The sequence below is a fragment of the Condylostylus longicornis genome, unplaced genomic scaffold (genome assembly GCF_029603195.1).
Source record: "Condylostylus longicornis isolate FDR11 unplaced genomic scaffold, ASM2960319v2 ptg000013l, whole genome shotgun sequence".
Classification (NCBI taxonomy): domain Eukaryota; kingdom Metazoa; phylum Arthropoda; class Insecta; order Diptera; family Dolichopodidae; genus Condylostylus; species Condylostylus longicornis.
The window spans coordinates 7244947-7266851 of NW_026577982.1; the positions used below are offsets into that span (position 1 = coordinate 7244947).

The following is a 21905-nucleotide window of genomic DNA, read 5'->3' on the forward strand; positions in this document are numbered from 1 at the left end:
TAATTAAATTAATGCATTATTTATATGAAACAGATGAAAATTACGAAAGAAAAAGTATAGGGGAATATTAAAGTATACAGGAATTTGTGACTCACCCATATATAGAAAATAAAGAAAAGAATAATCTTGATAAGTTCAATTGGATTTTAGAAATTAAAATTTTAATTCTATTTTGCAGTATGCATGCATTTTTATCCAAATATAACACGACCGGGATAGGTAAAAGAAAAAAAATAGTGTAAACAAAATCTCATGTCCTGTTCTAATCCATTTTTCGTGGAAAAGCCCTATAATTTAACAAATCTTAGAATTTTACCCTATTTTTCAAAATAAATTAAAAATATTCAACATTTTTTTGTTCCATTTTTTAAAGTAAAGGGTAAATGGTGGTGGTAAATCCTCTATAGTATGTTCTTTTTATTAATTAAAAACTAATCTGATCTATAAATTGGATTGGCTATATTTTTTAATTATCACAACTCTTTAATTAGGCTGCATACATTTTTCCCCTATTTTATTGAAAAGGAAACTACTGTCTACCACGGAAATTACAAATTGATAACTAATTATCATTAACATTTAATAAAGTAATTCTGAATTTTCTATAGTAAAAAATAAATTAAAGTTGAAAACAGATTAGAATCAATTTCTTATGAAAACAAAATGGTTGATAATGTAGGCTTTAAATCGTTTTTCTATTGAGTTCAATTTCTTTGTGGAAAAATTTGCTATTGCCGTTTTTAATTTATTTTTTTTTCTTTAGCAATAAATTGATTTTTATCGGGAAAGTTTATTACTTTAAAAAAAAAAGCAATGTATAGCTGTTTTTAGTGTTATTGGTAGATAAGTTTTTTTTCCATAAAAAATAAAACTTTCGCGGTCTATTTTTGATTTTTCGTTAGAAGATTAAATGTAATGCTTGTATGAAAATGCGTTAGTTTGAAAAATGTTTGAAGGGGGGAAAAACTTTTAATATATTAATTTATTAAACCAGAAACTCTCTAACTTTTGTTAAAGAAAACTGTTTTCAAACATTCAACATTATGATTTTATATAAGTTAGATTTTCAAAACACTCTTTTCGAAACATTCTTTTCAAACATTCTTTTATCTGAGGATTGATTCAGAATAATACAGATACTAAATTTTAAAACATTGGATTGTCCATACAGATATTATGAACCTCTATCGTCGAAAGCTGTTCGAAATTATTATTTTCATTAGTGCCATCAATCAGAAACGTGAAATTTACCGTAATAATTATAAAGAGAAATAGAATCTCTTTCATCCTTGTAATTATAGCTACGTTGGTAGAATCAAATGCTTAAGCCGTTTATAAATGCTTAATTAGATTAATTCTCTTCCCGCAATATAACTTAATTTCCAATAAACCACGAAGATTTCCACAATTTTGTTTTCACAAAATGCTTCCAGATCTAAAGTGTATCTAAAATATGCTTCCAGATCAACTATCAAAATATTGAAGTAAATACAAGTATTACAATTATGATTAAGCAAACTTCAAAAATTTGCTGGTTGAAAGAACAAATTAATTTTAGGTACAACATACATAATAATGTGATATAAAGATATGTACATTATACCGTTATTTTTCGAAATAAGGTTTTGTATGCTGAAAAAACTTTTAATAAATTCATTTATTAAACCAGAAATTCCTTACCAAAAGAAACTGTTTTACTTGGTCCAAAAGAATTGAGTTTCCATTTCGTTTTCCGTTCAATTATAGTTTATATTTTGCTTTGTGATAAAAATTCTTCTTTCTTATACAAATATTCGTTTTGACCCACATAATATTGCCATTTTGTCTATTATTAAAAAAGAAAATAGTCCAAATAAGAGAACAAAACAAGAATATTATTAAGATATCTAGGATTTATATGCATGTAGTTGATGTGACCTCCTCTTTCTAACACATCGGAAGAAACTTGATAATATCGAAAGAATTTTTTTATATCTTAATTGAAGTTTGCCTAATTTTTTTTGCCACCATATTCCGTTATGTATTTGCAAATAAAAGGTGCTGGAAAGAAGAAAAGAATTCTCTTGCTGATATTGAAATTTTTTGAAAAAAATCTGTTATATTTTATGGAAATCACCAGTAGGCATGAGATATATAAAGAAAAGTTAGAAAACTGTGATAAAATCAGGATATCGGATATCCTACTTTTGTTTTGTGTTGTCTCTTACAATATAAAGACTATTTTTATATCCTTTTGTAAAAATCCGTTAATAATGTGTTGTGTAGCCTTTTGTTATCATTAATATTAGTTTTTTTTGTCTTGGAATATTTTAATAAAATTTAGATGAAATTTCATATCTTATTCTTCTTCTTTTTTCTTGTTTTTCTTACTAATCGAATTCCAAAAGTTTTGCTGATGATAATTTTAAGCGTCTTTTTGATTTCGTACGAATGTTACGCTATTAAATTTTATTGGTTTCCGTGTTTGGACAATTTCTTTTCTTTATGTAGTTTTGTTATTAACATTTCATATTGACAATGAATTTAATGTGTTAACGTGATGATCAACTTTCTTTGATAGTAGAATTTGCTACATTTTTTACTTACTATGAAATCAATATAAAATTTTTTAGGAAAATTTCGGTCTCTTAAAGAATTTTAAAAACGAAATTGTCAAATAATCTTAAATATTGAATTGCTATAATGCTGGCTGAAGCTAGGTCCACCAATTTTTTTAGTCCCATTTAAGGCTGCATATAACCATCTGAATATATCAACTTCACCAGCCTTATGTATATAAAGAAGCATTTCCGCATATGTATTTACCCCGGTAGGGGTTTTATATTTTTATATAAAAAATATAATACAATAACAGCATAAAACAAACAAAATTCTCCCAACAATTGTCTTGTCATTTTTAAGTGTTAAACTTGATACTCGTATTACATAAAATCAACCGTGGTGTTAAATAATTCTTAAATTAGAAGCTCTGATTCAAAGTTTGGACTCAAACCAGATTTATACAAATTGCTAACGCAACATTCAAAATTATTTTTGAATTGAATTATTTGAACTTTTTGAATTAAAGGATTATTGCTAACGCAATATTCAAAATTCTATTCATATTTGATATCATATACATAGTAAATTCATAATAATGTAGTTATTTTACTGCAAATAAATTTATAACCAAAAATTATATTTGATGACATTTAATAACAATGATATGACGATAAAATCTGAAATTTATTTTTGTTGACATTTTCGTCTATCATGGTAAATTAAATATTCAGTTTAGATTTATAATATATATGTATGTAAGCATAAAATCTCAAAATTTATGATTATTCCCCTATTTAAAATAATCATAAGAAACCTATTTTGATTATATTTGATTACAAATTTCCTTACACGTTGCATGTTCTATATATAAAAACAAAATAATGTCCTTTCTTTTTTAAAAAAATAATTCAAATGGATGAGATCTAAAAAGTCATAGAATTACTAATTTAATATTCTTTTCAAATATTATTATATCATTTGTATTAAGTGTGAGCAGTTTCATTTCCATCGGGTCTACTTTATTTGTTTGTTTTTAGAAATTTTATGAAATTTTATAGTTAACATTATTATGTGAAGCACTTATTACTTTAATATTTATTATTTATATCATACAATGCTGTAGAATAATTGATGGGGAGCAGTATATGATTTCTGATTCAAATGAATTGAAACTCACCACTAACTAATTGATGAATATGCTTTTTGACAGATGCTTGATTGATTTTGTATATAGAATGACATTATCAAGATAAAGGTTTCAAGTTTCCTGAAAAATATTGATTATTCTTTGATGGAATTGTAATAGATTATTTTACTATAAAGAAGAATCATAATAGAACGCAATTAATCGAGTTAGTTGTCAGAAACTTCAATTTTAACAATTTTCAGATTTTCCTTGTACTGTTCCAAATTATATCGCTTTTTTGCAGTGAAATGTTTATTCTTTCAAGAAAAGACGTTTTTTCATGGCAAGATACTTATAATTTCTTTATCTGGCAACTGTTATTTGGAAATATATTGTAAAAGCAACTTATTTTTTGTAAAATTTTCATAAAATTTCCTGTTTCCTTTTACAAAACTCATTAATTCTTAAAATGAATTCAATGTTCTTGTGACCTTATTATTTCACAGTCATATCTTAACAAAATTTTAATTGGCTTCATTTTTTGAGGAAAAAGCTAAAGGAATTCCAAAATTGAATGATTGAGAAGTTTGAAAGAAATTTTCCAAATTTTGAAAATCTGAATCATTTCACATGTAATTTTATATACAGATAATGGTCCGAATATAATATGTTCTCTATTTGTTCATTTTACATTTAGTTTTTATATTCAATTTTAATTGGAATTCATTTTTTTTTTAAATTTAAATTAGTGAGGATAAACAAAAATGAAAATTTTGTAAATAATTTATTTTTTAAATTTCAAATAAAATGTCAACAATATTGAGATTTTAAAATTTAATTTGGAAAAAAATATACCTTAACTTTTTTTGTTTTATTTTTTCTCAAGAATTTATAAAGACGAGAAATAAATAAAATTGTGAAAAAGGAAGAAGATTTTCCTTTAAATTTATTTAAAATTTCACTTTACGTCAAAATAGAATCTTTTAAATTAAAGATAAATTCCATTAAAAATCAAAATAAAAAAAATGTTTTCACTCTTATTCTGCGAATTAATTTTTATCAGCCATAGCTAAAAATTATGCTGATGGGATCTTTGGAGCATTTAATAGGCTCACAAATTAAAAATTTTTATGACAGCTTTTCATTATGTTTAATTTTTTTTCCATTTTTTTCATTATATAAATAACAACACTTTTATATGAAGATTTTAAAAATAAATATTAGTAAATAAATTCTTATAGCAAATGAATACAGTAGAGAAATAGTGTTTTTGATAAAACAGCTTTATACGAACTGCGGGCACACGTGTAAACAGGCCCAATAATTTACATCAAACATAGTATGTAGAATTTCTTGTTCACTTGGCGTACTACGGCAATATTGATTGCAATTAAATTACAGTTAAATATTTCGGCATTTAATTTTAATCAAATGTTTAAATATTTTTGAAAGAAGAAACTATAAAGATATGAAATGAATAGGAGAAAATAAATCGATATTAAAAAAAGTTTTAGATCAGAAAAATTTTAAAAGATTGTAATAGCTTACAAATTAAAAATTATTCAATTCAAAGAAGGCTTTTGCTAAATTTTTTTAATAAAATGGAAATGGAACAAAATGTTTTTTATATAATTTATATAATATATAACTTGAGGAGCGTAAAAACGAAAGATTTGTTGAAGCTAAAATAATTAACTAATATTGGACGTATACCGATAATACAAATAAAGTTTTCATCAACAATTACTTGAATTTACAAAAGAACTTGTGATGTAAAACAATATTTTTCAGAACAACAATTGTATGTAAGTATGAGTTTTTTCATTTAATACGCTCAATAAAAAGCGCATTTTAAGAAAATTTTCACTTAAGATGTGAACGATAATTTCCATAAATACAAACTATTTCTTATTTTATATTTATGCGAAGCAAAGAGGCAGGGGACAAACAGATTTTAAAAATAAAAATTAAATTTATATGGAGCATAATTCAGATGAACGATGCAATTTGATGCGATTCGAAAAAAAAAAGTATTAATTTTGTAGTTGGGCGGAAAATTTATTTTTACATAAAGAAAAAAAAAAATATTTTTGCTTTTTTTTGATATCTGGCCAATTTTTTAATTCTTTGATTTTTAAGAGTTTTGCGGATAATGGATCTTTTTTCATTTTTTAAAATATGCCCCCATGTGATTTTTGTTTTCTAGAGAAAATCCAAAAAGATGACGTATGAAACATTCCTTCTTTGCTGCGAACATTTTAATTGAATTGTGGCTATATTGTGATGCATGAATAAAGAATTTTTAAATGGCTTTAATTAGACTAAGGATTAATTTGATTTTTTTATGCGGAATTAAAGAATGCAAATAATTAAAATATTTCAAATTTTGTGTTTTTAGCTAAATAATGATTTCTTTTTTTGACGAAGTTAGATTAAAAATTAACTTAATATCTTATTTTGCAGATAATTTCAATCTTTGCATGCTATTGACTTTTATATAAATTATACACGTTGAATTTCAACAAATTTGCTTAAATATTTCAATCCTTTACAGCAAACTGAATTTTTCAGCAAATTAAATGTTCATATTATAAAAAATTTGAATTTAAAACAAAATATAGTGAAAAATGTTATTTCAACTTTATTAAATACATACTATAGAAACAAAAATAATTAGAAATTAAATAATTATAATGTATTTTGTTTTCTTACTGCTGACTGTTGAGAACAAGAAAATATTGTGTACATTATTAAATTAACATTATTTTTTTTACATATAAGCATAAACTTCATACATAATCCATTCATATATGTAATGAAATATCCTTGAAGATAAACAAAAATATAAAACATTTTCTATTATTATTCTAGATTATTTTTTTATATGCTTTTTACACATAAATATTGACAAACATATTGGGTATTTATCTACATACTTATATAATATTACACTTATTATTAATTTAGTTATTAAATATGATATATAGGTAGAATTTAGTTCAATATTCATATTATATTATAAAATAAAACAAATAATATGAAAAATCTTATACGCGATCTTTTGTAATTTTAGAATTTTAAATATATTTGTTTAATGTGTATGAATAATAATATGGGGCTATGGATAACTGTGTATACTCAAATGATAAATATATTATTATACTCGTATACATTTGTGTCTACATCCTAAAAATTGACGCCTTGTAGTCGTTGGAGGCTGGAAAATTTATTTTTTCGAATCATAATAAATATTGCTTTATATATGTATGTACATATATGTCATAAAGATAAACAAATAAATATACAATATTTTTTTAATCAAAGTTATTAAGGTTAAAGTATTTTAAACAGAATCAAAATTCTATATATTGAAATAGTTAAAGCTAATACTATAAAAATTAATTAAGCTAACAACTTTGATACGCTCAATTTATTTAATTTCAAGGTGTTATATGATGAACTTATATAAACGATGACTTCATATAAAAGATGACTTCAATTTTTAAAGCTAAAACCATGACATTAAAATAGCAACCAATAATGAGATAATGTTCATATATGCAATAAAATTCATATATGAAATAAGGTTTACTGCAATTTTAAAATCGAGTTTTATCATTTAGGACGTTTGGTTAGTGAAACACACTAAGAAATATATGTATTTAGAATAGGCCAAAAGGTTTTTTTTAATATTACCCTTTTAATAAAATCGCTATATCATAATGTAATTCACATATGTGTATTCAAATGTATTCATTTAAATTAAATCCAGTACTACGTACTACGTACTACATCCAATACTACGTGCGTACATAATATTATTTTGGCATAAATAAGAAAAAGGTTCCATTTATCTTCTTCCTTTTGATTGTTTTTTTTTCGGAAATTATAAGTTTTCATTCTATTTTGGTTATTTTTTTCGTATTGTTGCTTCGAGCTGAAAATATGGAGTTGTTAGTTAATAAAAAATTATTTTAGAATGCAATTTGGAGAAAAATTTAAAAAGAAATTTTATCTTTAAGAAAATTTTTCATTTTATGAAAATTATTTCCATTTTCCATTTTTATTTTAAAGGAAAATATTATTTTATATTGATATTTTGGATTTGTTTTTTACTAATAAAATTTGATTAAAAATTTTCAAAAAAATTTTATGGTCGAAAAATTTTTTGATCGCAGGATTTTTTTGAACAATTTTTTACAACCGAAATACTATAAATACGAACACAAATTTTTTTACATTAATTGAAGAAAATATTTTGAAAGAAGCGGACGTGCGGTAAATATTTTCTTTTTTTGCTTAAAAAAAATTTAAAAAATATTTTTACGATTTATTAACGAATAAATCGTGAAAATAAACATTTTTATTAAAAAAATTTGTAAATTCAAGGGATTTAATCCGCGCTTTTTAGAATTCCTTGAATTTATTAATTTTTGGGCTAAAATTTTTTCTCTTTTTCTTAATTTTCTTTGTTTTTTTAAAAAAACATTGAAAATTAGTGTGTGAAATTGTGCAAAAAAAAGAAATATAAAAATAAAAAAAAAATCTACATTTTTTATTGTTATATTTCTTTTTTTTTTCGAAATAAAATTTTCTGATTTCTGTACGACGTCCAACACAATTTTTTTTTTCTTAATGTAATGACATTTCTTTACTTACTGCGATTTTAATTTTGAACTTACTAAAACTTTATTTTTTTGACTAAACTAAAATAAATTTTTCTTCTTTTTTTTTTTTTGACAGACAAAAATGGACACATTCTTGGTAAGTGTTTTGATTTTATTTATCTTTACATTTTTCTATTATCTTTATAAAATTTTACGTCAATGCGCGTTTGAGTATCGTACTGGTGAATATTGTGTTTTTTTATATTTTTTTTATAAAGTTGTGTGTCGTTTTGTGTTTTTATGTTGTGAAAATGTGCTTAGTTTATATAGACGTGCGCGTATATTCGATCCGTTAGCTGAGATTGAAAATGGAGATCCAGAGAAGGAATATGTAACAATGGATGACGACTCTCAAGCAACCCGATTGAATATAAGGAACATAATTTTGGAAGAATACGAGCCAATTGTTCCCTGTATCGTACTCTATAAGAACACGTCATTCTATTCGGTCTCCAGCGAGGATTCGAATAGGACTTTTATCTGTACGCCTCGCAGCGATAGTTCGGTATTTTTAACGGCCTGTAGCGACACTGGAAGTAGTGATAGTTCTTCATACTACACGGCATGTGGCAGTGAGTCAAGTCTTTTGGCAACCACATTTCAAAGGTCGACAGCATATTTGGAGAGGTCGAGAAGCTACTCTAGCTTCTTTTCAATACCAAAAACCACGGCGGACATTTACGAATGGGGAAAGGAGTTTTTTGAAACGGATCGCGCATTTAGCTGGCCAAAACTAAGGGCCTGTAAATCGAGCACGTTCAGCGGATAAACGGATGTTTTTTTTAATATTTTGTATTCGCTTTGTAAATTACTGCTTTAGTTTTTGTTGCTTTGCTTATTTTATTTATATTTAAAAAAAATTAAAAAAAAAATATAAAAAAAAATTAAAAAAATTATAAAAAAAATTATTTATAGTAATAATAATAATAATAAAACAATATTTTGTGGCCTACCTCGCGGACGGTTTGGGGAGGGGTGGTTGGCCGTGGGAACTTATTATTATTATTATTACTGTTTTTTTAGTTATTGCTTTAATTATTGTTCCTTTGCTTTAAAAAAAAATAAAAAAAAAATAAATAAAAAAAATAAATAAAAAAAAAATTATTAATAGTAGTAATAATAATAATAATAAAACAATATTTTGTTGCCTCCCTCGCGTGCGGTTTGGGGAGGGGTGGTTGGCCGTGGGAACTTATTATTATTATTATCACTGTTTTTTTTAAGTTATTGCTTTAGTTATTGTTCCTTTGCTTTAAAAAAAAATTAAAAAAAAAAATTAATAAAAAAAATAAAAAAAAAAAAAATAAATAAAAAAAATAAATAAAAAAAAAATTATTAATAGTAGTAATAATAATAATAATAAAACAATATTTTGTGGCCTCCCTCGCTTGCGGTTTGGGGAGGGGTGGTTGGCCGTGGGAACTTATTATTATTATTATTACTGTTTTTTTAGTTATTGCTTTAATTATTGTTCCTTTGCTTTAAAAAAAAATTAAAAAAAAAAATTAATAAAAAAAATAAAAAAAAAAAAATAAATAAAAAAAATAAATAAAAAAAAAATTATTAATAGTAGTAATAATAATAATAAAACAATATTTTGTGGCCTCCCTCGCGTGCGGTTTGGGGAGGGGTGGTTGGCCGTGGGAACTTATTATTATTATTATTACTGTTTTTTTAGTTATTGCTTTAATTATTGTTCCTTTGCTTTAAAAAAAAATAAAAAAAAAATAAATAAAAAAAATAAATAAAAAAAAAATTATTAATAGTAGTAATAATAATAATAATAAAACAATATTTTGTTGCCTCCCTCGCGTGCGGTTTGGGGAGGGGTGGTTGGCCGTGGGAACTTATTATTATTATTATCACTGTTTTTTTTAAGTTATTGCTTTAGTTATTGTTCCTTTGCTTTAAAAAAAAATTAAAAAAAAAAATTAATAAAAAAAATAAAAAAAAAAAAAATAAATAAAAAAAATAAATAAAAAAAAAATTATTAATAGTAGTAATAATAATAATAATAAAACAATATTTTGTGGCCTCCCTCGCTTGCGGTTTGGGGAGGGGTGGTTGGCCGTGGGAACTTATTATTATTATTATTACTGTTTTTTTAGTTATTGCTTTAATTATTGTTCCTTTGCTTTAAAAAAAAATTAAAAAAAAAAATTAATAAAAAAAATAAAAAAAAAAAAATAAATAAAAAAAATAAATAAAAAAAAAATTATTAATAGTAGTAATAATAATAATAATAATAAAACAATATTTTGTGGCCTCCCTCGCGTGCGGTTTGGGGAGGGGTGGTTGGCCGTGGGAACTTATTATTATTATTATTACTGTTTTTTTAGTTATTGCTTTAATTATTGTTCCTTTGCTTTAAAAAAAAATAAAAAAAAAAATAAATAAAAAAAATAAATAAAAAAAAAATTATTAATAGTAGTAATAATAATAATAATAAAACAATATTTTGTTGCCTCCCTCGCGTGCGGTTTGGGGAGGGGTGGTTGGCCGTGGGAACTTATTATTATTATTATTATCACTGTTTTTTTTAAGTTATTGCTTTAGTTATTGTTCCTTTGCTTTAAAAAAAAATTAAAAAAAAAAATTAATAAAAAAAATAAAAAAAAAAAAATAAATAAAAAAAATAAATAAAAAAAAAATTATTAATAGTAGTAATAATAATAATAATAAAACAATATTTTGTGGCCTCCCTCGCGTGCGGTTTGGGGAGGGGTGGTTGGCCGTGGGAACTTATTATTATTATTATTACTGTTTTTTTAGTTATTGCTTTAATTATTGTTCCTTTGCTTTAAAAAAAAATTAAAAAAAAAAATTAATAAAAAAAATAAAAAAAAAAAAATAAATAAAAAAAATAAATAAAAAAAAAATTATTAATAGTAGTAATAATAATAATAATAAAACAATATTTTGTGGCCTCCCTCGCGTGCGGTTTGGGGAGGGGTATTTGGCCGTGGGAACTTATTATTATTATTATTACTGTTTTTTTTAGTTATTGCTTTAATTATTGTTCCTTTGCTTTAAAAAAAAATTAAAAAAAAAAATTAATAAAAAAAATAAAAAAAAAAAAATAAATAAAAAAAATAAATAAAAAAAAAATTATTAATAGTAGTAATAATAATAATAATAAAACAATATTTTGTGGCCTCCCTCGCGTGCGGTTTGGGGAGGGGTGGTTGGCCGTGGGAACTTATTATTATTATTATTACTGTTTTTTTAGTTATTGCTTTAATTATTGTTCCTTTGCTTTAAAAAAAAATAAAAAAAAAAATAAATAAAAAAAATAAATAAAAAAAAAATTATTAATAGTAGTAATAATAATAATAATAATAAAACAATATTTTGTGGCCTCCCTCGCGTGCGGTTTGGGGAGGGGTGGTTGGCCGTGGGAACTTATTATTATTATTATTACTGTTTTTTTAGTTATTGCTTTAATTATTGTTCCTTTGCTTTAAAAAAAAATAAAAAAAAAAATAAATAAAAAAAATAAATAAAAAAAAAATTATTAATAGTAGTAATAATAATAATAATAAAACAATATTTTGTGGCCTCCCTCGCGTGCGGTTTGGGGAGGGGTGGTTGGCCGTGGGAACTTATTATTATTATTATTACTGTTTTTTTAGTTATTGCTTTAATTATTGTTCCTTTGCTTTAAAAAAAAATTAAAAAAAAAAATTAATAAAAAAAATAAAAAAAAAAAAATAAATAAAAAAAATAAATAAAAAAAAAATTATTAATAGTAGTAATAATAATAATAATAAAACAATATTTTGTGGCCTCCCTCGCGTGCGGTTTGGGGAGGGGTGGTTGGCCGTGGGAACTTATTATTATTATTATTACTGTTTTTTTAGTTATTGCTTTAATTATTGTTCCTTTGCTTTAAAAAAAAATTAAAAAAAAAAATTAATAAAAAAAATAAAAAAAAAAAAATAAATAAAAAAAATAAATAAAAAAAAAAATTATTAATAGTAGTAATAATAATAATAATAAAACAATATTTTGTGGCCTCCCTCGCGAGCGGTTTGGGGAGGGGTGGTTGGCCGTGGGAACTTATTATTATTATTATCACTGTTTTTTTTAAGTTATCGCTTTAGTTATTGTTAATTTGCTTTAAAAAAGATAAAAAAAAATAAAAAAAAAAAAAATAAAAAATTATTAATAGTAATATTAATATTAATAATAATGAAAAAGTATTTAAGGGAAATTTTTATTATTATTACTGCTTTTTTGAATTACTTTTATTTGTGTTGCTTTTGTTATAAAAAAAGTATAAAAGTATAATAATGCTTTTATTGCAATCATAAAATGAAGATAATGAACTACTGGGGTATGTATACAATATAACTATTATGTACCTCAGCGTTTGGAAATTGAACTTTGCTCTGACCGGCTATCATTCTTTATATACTTATAATAGGTCCTTTCATAAGCACTATATATCGCGGTATAAGTAATAGTGAAAACTGCGTTCACAAATTGTGGTTTGTTTACAAATATTGGTTAATTATCATCAATGTAGTTAAATTGTTATATCTATCACGTTATGTTTTGGCAGTATTGTATTTATGAAAATCTGAAGTGAAACTTTTTAAAATGCTAATTATAATTAAATTATCAGCCGGTTATCGGATTAAATTTCGGGCGGCAGATCTAAAGTATAGGCGAAATGAGGGTCCAAAATAACTGGTCCTATAACAACTAGTGGAAACAGCAGTAGAAAAGAAGTTTTATTAGTTAAATTGTGTTAGCATCATGGATAATCAGTACACTGCAACATAAGTCTATTGACCTCAGGTATCTATTGAAAATAAATACAGGATTTCTAAAAGAGTTGTAATTTGATGTATTAAACAAAAATCGGGACGAGAATTCGCTAAAAAAGGAAATGTCTAAAAAAATTCAGTTAGGAAAGTATGTAAAAAATAGAGAACAAATAGAGAAAAGGTGTAGATGAATAATCGCAGATTAGAATTTTCGGTAATTAATACAAATATCAACATTAGATCAAAAGTTTTAAGAAATATATTTCAAGTGGATTTCAAAGACAAGAACCTTTTTTTCAGACCAGGTGTTACGTGTATCTAGGCAAGATGGAAAATTTGAACAACCTTAGAGTTCAGTAACATCTCGAGTCAGAGAATTCTTTTTCAGAATGAAATGTAAGAGTATCAAAAGTTTTCCACTAAAATTTTAAATTAATTTGTCACTATTAAATTAATTCATTGTAAATACACTCCAGCCCCATCTATCGACTTCTCTCAGAGGAGTATTTTGGCACAAATACAAAAAATATTCAAGAGATATATTTTTTCTTTAATTTTAAACAGTCCTTTTGGGAGTCTTTAAATATATTGCTTTGGTATATAACATGCTAATCAGCTATTTTATTTATGGTCTAGTACATATAATGATAATAATTTTATATACATACGGACATACTTATATTAATTTTGTTAATTTATAAGGTTTTTATTTTGAAATTTTCCATGAGTTACAAAAAAAATAAAAATTAAAAAGAATATTGTACTCAAAATATTAAAGAATCTACAGAAAAAAAGAAAACATCCTTTTTTTCCGAAACATTTAAATTATTATAAAAGCATATTCACCGATAGATATATACGAGTATGAAAATAGATTCAACTCGAAAGAATTTACCAAACATCAAGGATATCTTTTGCATATTCTGTTTTGTATGTATAGGGGAATTATCATTTTAAAAGCGGATGTGAAAAAAATATTTTTTCAAATTGAACTCTTTGAACTCAGCTCCCTAGATCTTTTTTTTATAGACTTATTTTCTGTCCATAAGGAGGGTGCGTGCATATTATATGGATATTAAATTAAAGCTTTAAATAGCCATGTTTTTTTTTTTTGCATAAGCGTGTTGAGAAATTTTCTTGTTAAATTAAAATTTTTGTTTTCTTTAAAATATTCTTTAGGAATTGAAAGCCAAACAAAACATTTAAAAAAAAAACAGATTTGAACAACCCAATTTTACGAGTCATAAATTAGAAAAAAGAATTTAATTGAATGAAAATTAAATTCCAAATATACATAGAATTCATGGATCCATAAAGGAGTTGGGCTTATATTGTCATATTGTTATTTTTATTAATCCTTTAAGAGTATTTGTAATTTAGCAAAAAATCAGAAAAGAATGTTGTAGATTTAATATAGATTAAATTAAGCAAAAAATTTTAAACCATAATTAAGTGAATTTAAATTATATATGTGAATGTTATTATAGATCGAAATTATATGGGTATTTATCATGCCATTATTTTTATAATCATGCGAAATCTTAATGGGAGTTACTATTAAAAATTCCACAAATTTTTAGATAGTGTTTAAATTAATAACTTATTTGTCAAACTTATAAAATAATACTTCATATATCAGATTAACTGTAACTTAGATTTGAGAATATCGTCCAATATATTGTAAAATAGTCAAAGATAACAAAAACATCAACCCTTTCAGGGTATATACGAAACTAAACGAAATTTCATGAAAAGAGGCATTTGTGAACGATGTTTTGTTACTATAGCTATAATTTCTTTTTTATATTGGTAAAGGGCTCAATTTCTATGAATTTTCTATGAATTTATGTATACATTTATATGAAAAGTAATTAAAATATGGAAATTGTTCATCAGACATTATAATTTTCTGTATTTGATATTAAAAGACTTTGTATATTCGAAATTCACATTTAAGAGGTTAAAGAGTAAAATCAATTAATTTTTGTTTTTAATTAGGATTTCAATTTGTTTCGTTTCATGTTCACTTAATCCTTAATTGTTCTTTAAAGTAATGGAAAATAATAACAAAAGAAAATTTTCGTTTGTCGGAGAACTTAATGTTTTAATTACTAAAGTTAAATAACAAATTAGTGAATTTATATTGTACAATAGGAATAGAATACTAAGTATATACATAGATATTTGAAATAAAAATATAAAACAGTAAAAGTAAGAACAGGAGCAGTTTTTTCTTGAAATAAAATTCTTAATTTTCTTTTCATATTTTTAAAAATTAATAATTTACAAGCATAAATATTGCTTTAAAACATGAAATTTCTTAATTGGTCCGAAAATATATAATCAAGATACTGTATTACCTTTTTACACGCCCTTGCATATTATATTAAATAATTTGTGATTGTTATTAAACGTCAAACTTATTTCTTAATTATAATATAATATTCATTTATTATTGTAATTGCAAGTAATAGGAGTTTGAATCAAATCAGATTATTAATAATTTTAATATAAATTTGAATTATGACAAACACTTCAAAAAATTTTCATGTTGAATTACTGCAATAATTGAAATTTATTGCATTTAAAAATTTAATAATAAGATTAAAAAATATATGTTTAAAAGATAGTAATTAAAAATTTTTATTGCAAATTTTTTCTACTTTTTAGGAGCAATATTGTTTCATGCTTGATCAGTAACACAAGGTAAATTTCATTCACATGCCAAGTGATTTTATGTTTGATGAATTAATAAAAATTGGGAAAATTTAATAAAAGTAATAAAAATAGTCTCTAAGTTTGTATCCTGATGGAAATCGGATTATCTTACGACTATCCATTCCAAAGGTATGAATTTTAAATTTAAAAATCTAAAATATTTTATTTAAATTAAGTTTATATTTCAAATTTAATTTATGTCTTAAAATCCAATTTAATAATAATTTATGTACTTAAATTAAATGCATGCTAGGAGATTTCAAAACAACTTGAATTGTTTTGTTAAAAATGAATATTGAAATTGAGATCTTGACACAGTAAAGTGCTGATAATTATACTCCATTAGGTTTTTTCATAGTGGTATAAAATATGATAAAAATGTAACATAGTTGCAAAATGGTCCTAACGTGGATTCAGTTTTGCTCAAAAAATCGATAATTTATGAAATTCGCCTAAACAACAATACAACAACAAACGTCAACCCCATGGCCTAAATAATTTATTAGGGGAATATATTTAAAGCATTTAAGAGTAAAAAGTAATTAAAATATAATTTTTTTGTAATAATATTTTATAACACTTCTCTTCTATTTCAATAAATCAAAGGAATTGTTTAAAATTTAATTTAGAATTTATAAAATTTTTCCCATCCCAGATTTTCAAGTACATGGAATCGACGTTGTATTAAAAACGCTTTTCTTATAAAATATTTTTTTACATTTTGAATTTAGATTTTAGTACAATATTTAAGAAATTTTCTAAAATCAGAATTTTAAGTAAAAAAGTTTTATAAGATCTTTATTATAACGATTATTTAAGAGTTTTATTATTATTAAAGTGTAATAAATTTTTAAAAAGCAAAAAAATTCTATTGAGAAATTTAAAATCCATAACGCATCAATGCATTTTAGTTGAAGTTAAAAAATTTTAAAAAATTCAATAGTCATAGAATATTCTAGTCGCATACAAAATGAATATGTGTGTGCATTAAATTTCAAGTTGTTACCATTTAAAAAGTTTATATATAAAACATCTATAACGAATACATAAGGGTATGAGAACATCATGGTTTTTATTGTTTGATATAAGTACTTTGAGAAAATAAAATTAAAAATTAATTTTATTTTTTACTTTTTCATTTAAAATAGGCAAAAAAAAAACAAGACGTAAAAGAAAAAACTTTTATGCCAAAGTCATTTTTATTCTCGATTGATAAAATTTCCTGTTATTTAAAATGAAATTCTGCATCACTATACCATATTCACATAATGTGCATACATACGAAATGAAATGAGAATATTTTAAGCACAGGAGGGAAAAGAAAAAAAAATGCTAGATCAATTTCAAACTTTGTATGATTTTACAATACACAATAATCAGGCAACATATATATCATTCTGCTCCCATATATAATCACATTAAAAATAGAAAAGAAATTTTTTTCAAATAGAATATGACTAGTCAATGGATGTATGACTCAAAAAGGAGAACTCTGAATAAGAAAGGATATTGATCTATATAAGAATAACAAAAAATGGAAACAAAAATAAAAATAAAATTAAAATTCTAGAAATAAAAACCTAAGGAGACATTAAAGGGGAATTGAACTTGTATTTTATACTGATATGTTTTCAAACACATATTTACATAAACATATGTGTGAACGTGTATATTTGAGTGTGTCTTTATTTTATTGAACAATTCCCTAGAAAAATAAATATTCTTCATAATATTATATGTTGTAAGGGTCACGGCTCACGATTTTTATATGAAAGAGTATAAGAAAATTTATACTTCTTTTTTTTTTTGTTGTATAGAAAATGTTAAGTAATTTTAATGAAATGATCAATAAAGAGTTACGAGTATAATAGTAAAATAAAAATAAGAGTAAATGGTCAAACACTATATGTATAAGGATATCGATATCGAATTCAAATTTCAAAAGAAACGAACGTCAGGTCGAAGGGTAGTTTAAAACTATTGTATTAGGGCACACCAGATTGCAATATGGAGAATAAACACGATTAATTATAATAGCTTTGTTCGTTTACAAAAAATTTACGTAAATTCATTCAAGACAAAAAATAATTCTTTTATTCGGAGAAATTGTGTCTGACTTAAATATGGGTACTCAAGAGAAAATAGAGAGAAATTAGTCACCACAACTTACAAATATTGTAGGTGGCTCTCCATTTTTGAAATTTGTACAAATAAATTTTTTATTTCTGAAATTATTTGGCAAAAATTTGTTGATGTTTATTTTCCGTTGCTCATTTGCCTAAATTTTTGAATTATTCTTTGCAAATATAAAAAAATGTTCGCCTCTCTTGCGATTAGAAATTTAAATTATTTCTCCTCTAATAATTCTCTTGAATTTTGAACTGTTTAATTAAATGATTTTCGTAGAACAATTCAATTTCAAGTTGCTGTAAAGAGAATATTGTATTAAGCTATTTTGGCAAAGTGTGATAAAAATAAAGGAAAATGGTGTACATACATAATGTGAAGACTATGTTAATTGCTATTTATTATAACTTGGTAAATAGATTGAAATTAAAATACAATTTGGAATCACATTGAAATGGCTGTCTGTGATACCCTTACATAATGTGGGTACAAAAAAATATCACTCATTATTGTGAATTATTTGTAAAAAATTCTTGTATAATATCAGAACGTGATGACTGATATAAATCGTTTTACTTATTTAAAATCGATATTTTACTATTATTTATGATTGCAGTAAACATAAACAAAACAACTAAAAATACATACATATATAATTTTTTATTATTTCTTTCTTATTTAAATTTAAAAGGATTTTGAAATTTTCGAGTTGATTACAATTTGTATGCATGTTATTTGTATACATAATATTTTATTAAATTATTTCATTTCGTTTTAGCATTCATTTCGATTTATTTCTCATAAATTTTGTAACACTTATACTTACTATATGCTTTAAATTGGATAAAATATATTTTGAATCAAAATAAATGAGTGTTCATTTATAAAAATACAAAAAGAAACAGGATAGTTTGCAATTTTATTTCATTCATGCATTATTGTATTAAGTAATTTTTATAATTTATTAAGGTATACGGTTAGGTAATAGGTGAATAGCCACGAGGATGTGTGTATCAAATTTCTTATTATAATTAAAATGAATTGGAAAATTTCATGAGTTTCTTCTTGTGTTTCTTGTATACCTAGTATTTTTTTTTTGTGTAATTTAAAGGATAATGAAACTAGCACATAATAATTAATCTATTGTGATTTAATTTGATTATAACAAAAGAGTAAGGAGAAAAATGAAAATATGGTAGTGAATAATATAAATAATTAAAATAAATGATATTTGCGGTAACACTTATATAAGGCAACATAATAGAGTCAATCTAATAAAATATTGTGACATGTAAAAATTTTGAGCTATAAGTAATGGTTTTCCAATATTTTTTATTTTAAAATATTTATAGTATTATGGAGCTAAGAAAATATGTAAACAAACTCTGCAATAGGTTTGTGCGTAACAGTGCAATAGGTTTTTCATCTTACAAAGTTGTCCATAATTATGCACTTTATTATATATGAAAATAGTAACCAATGTGCACAACAGTTGCCAATATTTTTATATATGATGCACCGGTGTAAAATTTTTGCACTGATCTACAACTAAAATGCACGAACTGTTAAATACGGTAATAGTAAATTATTTACAAATATTTTGTAGTGTTTGTAAAAGATATGAAAATTTGAAATTGGCGAAACTTGCATATATATATAAATTTCGCTCTTATTAAATTTTTGAACTCATTTGTTCTCGACTGTTATCTATTATAAATGATACCTTTGTTTTGTCATAATTTTTGGTCGTTTATAACGATATATTCATAATTTTATTGTAATATCTTTTATTGTAATATAAATGATACCTTTGTTTTGTCATAATTTTTGGTCGTTTATAACGATATATTCATAATTTTATTGTAATATCTTCAGTAATACAAATAAGCACTTTATTTTGAATAAATATTATGATTATATCCCATATTTAAAGTCCAAATTCTCCAAGTGTTCTTAAATCAAATATCGTTCAGCTTTCAATTCATTAGAAAATCAGTTCTATATTAGCGTATCACACATAACCTAAAAATATATCATTAATTTTGTATAATTAAATAGTTAGATTATTTTACTACATAACCAAATTAAATCAGTTAAACAATATGATTGTGTTATTACAATCAATTGCAGTTTCTATGACTTAATTATCAAATTTCAATTCAAAATATAAAAAAAAAAATTTAAATTTATCAAATTAAATATTATTATATAATAATTGAGTTTGAAGCTCTACATCATATGATAAAGGGCAAATCACATATCTGCAACTATAACTATATAAACACAAATGCATATGAATATTTTAATCAAACTGGATTTCTAGTACTATACTGTATTTTTAAAGTCAAAAAGAAATCATTGTCCTTATCAATTTAAATTTATAAGCGTGTAAATGGTAATCTATTTAGAGTATTTAGAGTATTTTTATGCATGATAAATTTTTCCTTATTTTCTTGCTGTTCTCTTGTTCTTGCTGTTTTTTCTTATTTTTTTTTATAATTTAGCAGTAATACAAATTCTAAGATGCTGAATTACATTATGTACATAGATATTGTATATATGTATATAAATGAGCGTTGACTTCATTTTATTTCGATAAGAAAAAATTACAGAAAATGAAATGGTCCGAAAATTATTTATGACTATATGTACATAGAAATTTTAAAGTATAAATTCAAATCAGATGAATTTTATTCATACGTAAGTGAGTGCAATCATTATGAAAGTCAAATGTGTTATATTAGAAGTGGATATTATTATTCTAGTACATAGATTACTCTTTATACAAGTTAATTTAGATTTTAAAATTTTCTGTTTACATAGAACATTTCTTGTCTTCTTTGAATGCAAAATGGTTAAAAATGTTCATCGTTTTATTAACTAGATTTTATTATCCCTCTGAAAATTAGCAAAAATGTAAATTCGGCTCCACCTGCTGACACCTGAGTTTTACCAACTGCTGACACCTGATTTCTTCAAAAATTTAGGTGACTTGCTAAAATTTTGGGAAAATTCAAAATTAACAAATACATAGTATCGGTTCGTAGCAACGATTCGGGAGACTGACGGCGCAGAAAAATGCAATTATATCGAATGCTTGACTAGCGAAATTTGGAGACTTTACATAATTTTCCTTGTAAAAATATAATGCATTAAATAAGAAGCCCAATTTCTTTTTTCAATTTGATAGGAATCGACCGAGTATAGCTCTCATATTATGTTTTAATTTCCTTCCTGTATATTGTGCTGATAGCTGAATTGAAATTATCATGAATATTTGAAATTGTAGAATTATATACTTGTACAACAATATTTTTCATGTTTCGCTGAATTTCGTAAAAATTTGATTTTCCAAATTATCGTATTTTTGTTTAAGGCATCGTGTTTGAATTCGTTCTGAACACCAATCGAATTCAATTCGGCAACTATTATGGTCCAATTTTTTATTTGAATTGCACTGTAAATAAATTTCATTGAACTGAAAACTTTATTTAAATGTGAAATATTTTAAATGAGTAATCTAAGTTTCAAGCTGTACTTTTCGTTCTTAATATTATGTTATTATTTTTTGTGTTTCAAAGAATTATGCGAATAAAAAAATGTTGAAAATATTATTATAATTATTTTTCGTTTGTAACGTAAACCATTTATTATAAGTTTTGAAGAAAATTTTTTTAAAAGGGTTCTTTCCAAAAACTGATGATATTTTCATTGTAGTATTCTTCTAACACATACATAGAACAAAAAATTAATTGAAGGTAAGAATACAACTTTAAACAGCAAATTTTTAAGTTAAATTCGGAAATGATTCTGAAATCTTAAAAATTTGCGTTATAATTAATTTAATTTGCAGAATTAATTTTGTTAATCGTAAAATTTGCAGGTAAAGGAAATCAAATAATCAATGATGGACAATGATGGAATTGGTAAAAAAATGTATAAAAATGAAGAGAA

General features: G+C 23.8%; 1 protein-coding gene across 1 annotated transcript in view; it reads right to left on the bottom strand.

Annotated features, from left to right (window-relative positions):
- LOC129605688 (TWiK family of potassium channels protein 7) overlaps positions 1–21905 on the bottom strand; it is a gene marked incomplete at its 5' end in the record, with an annotated part of 76437 nt that overhangs the window by 26346 nt on the left and 28186 nt on the right. The gene's annotated exons all lie outside the window — the stretch shown is intronic.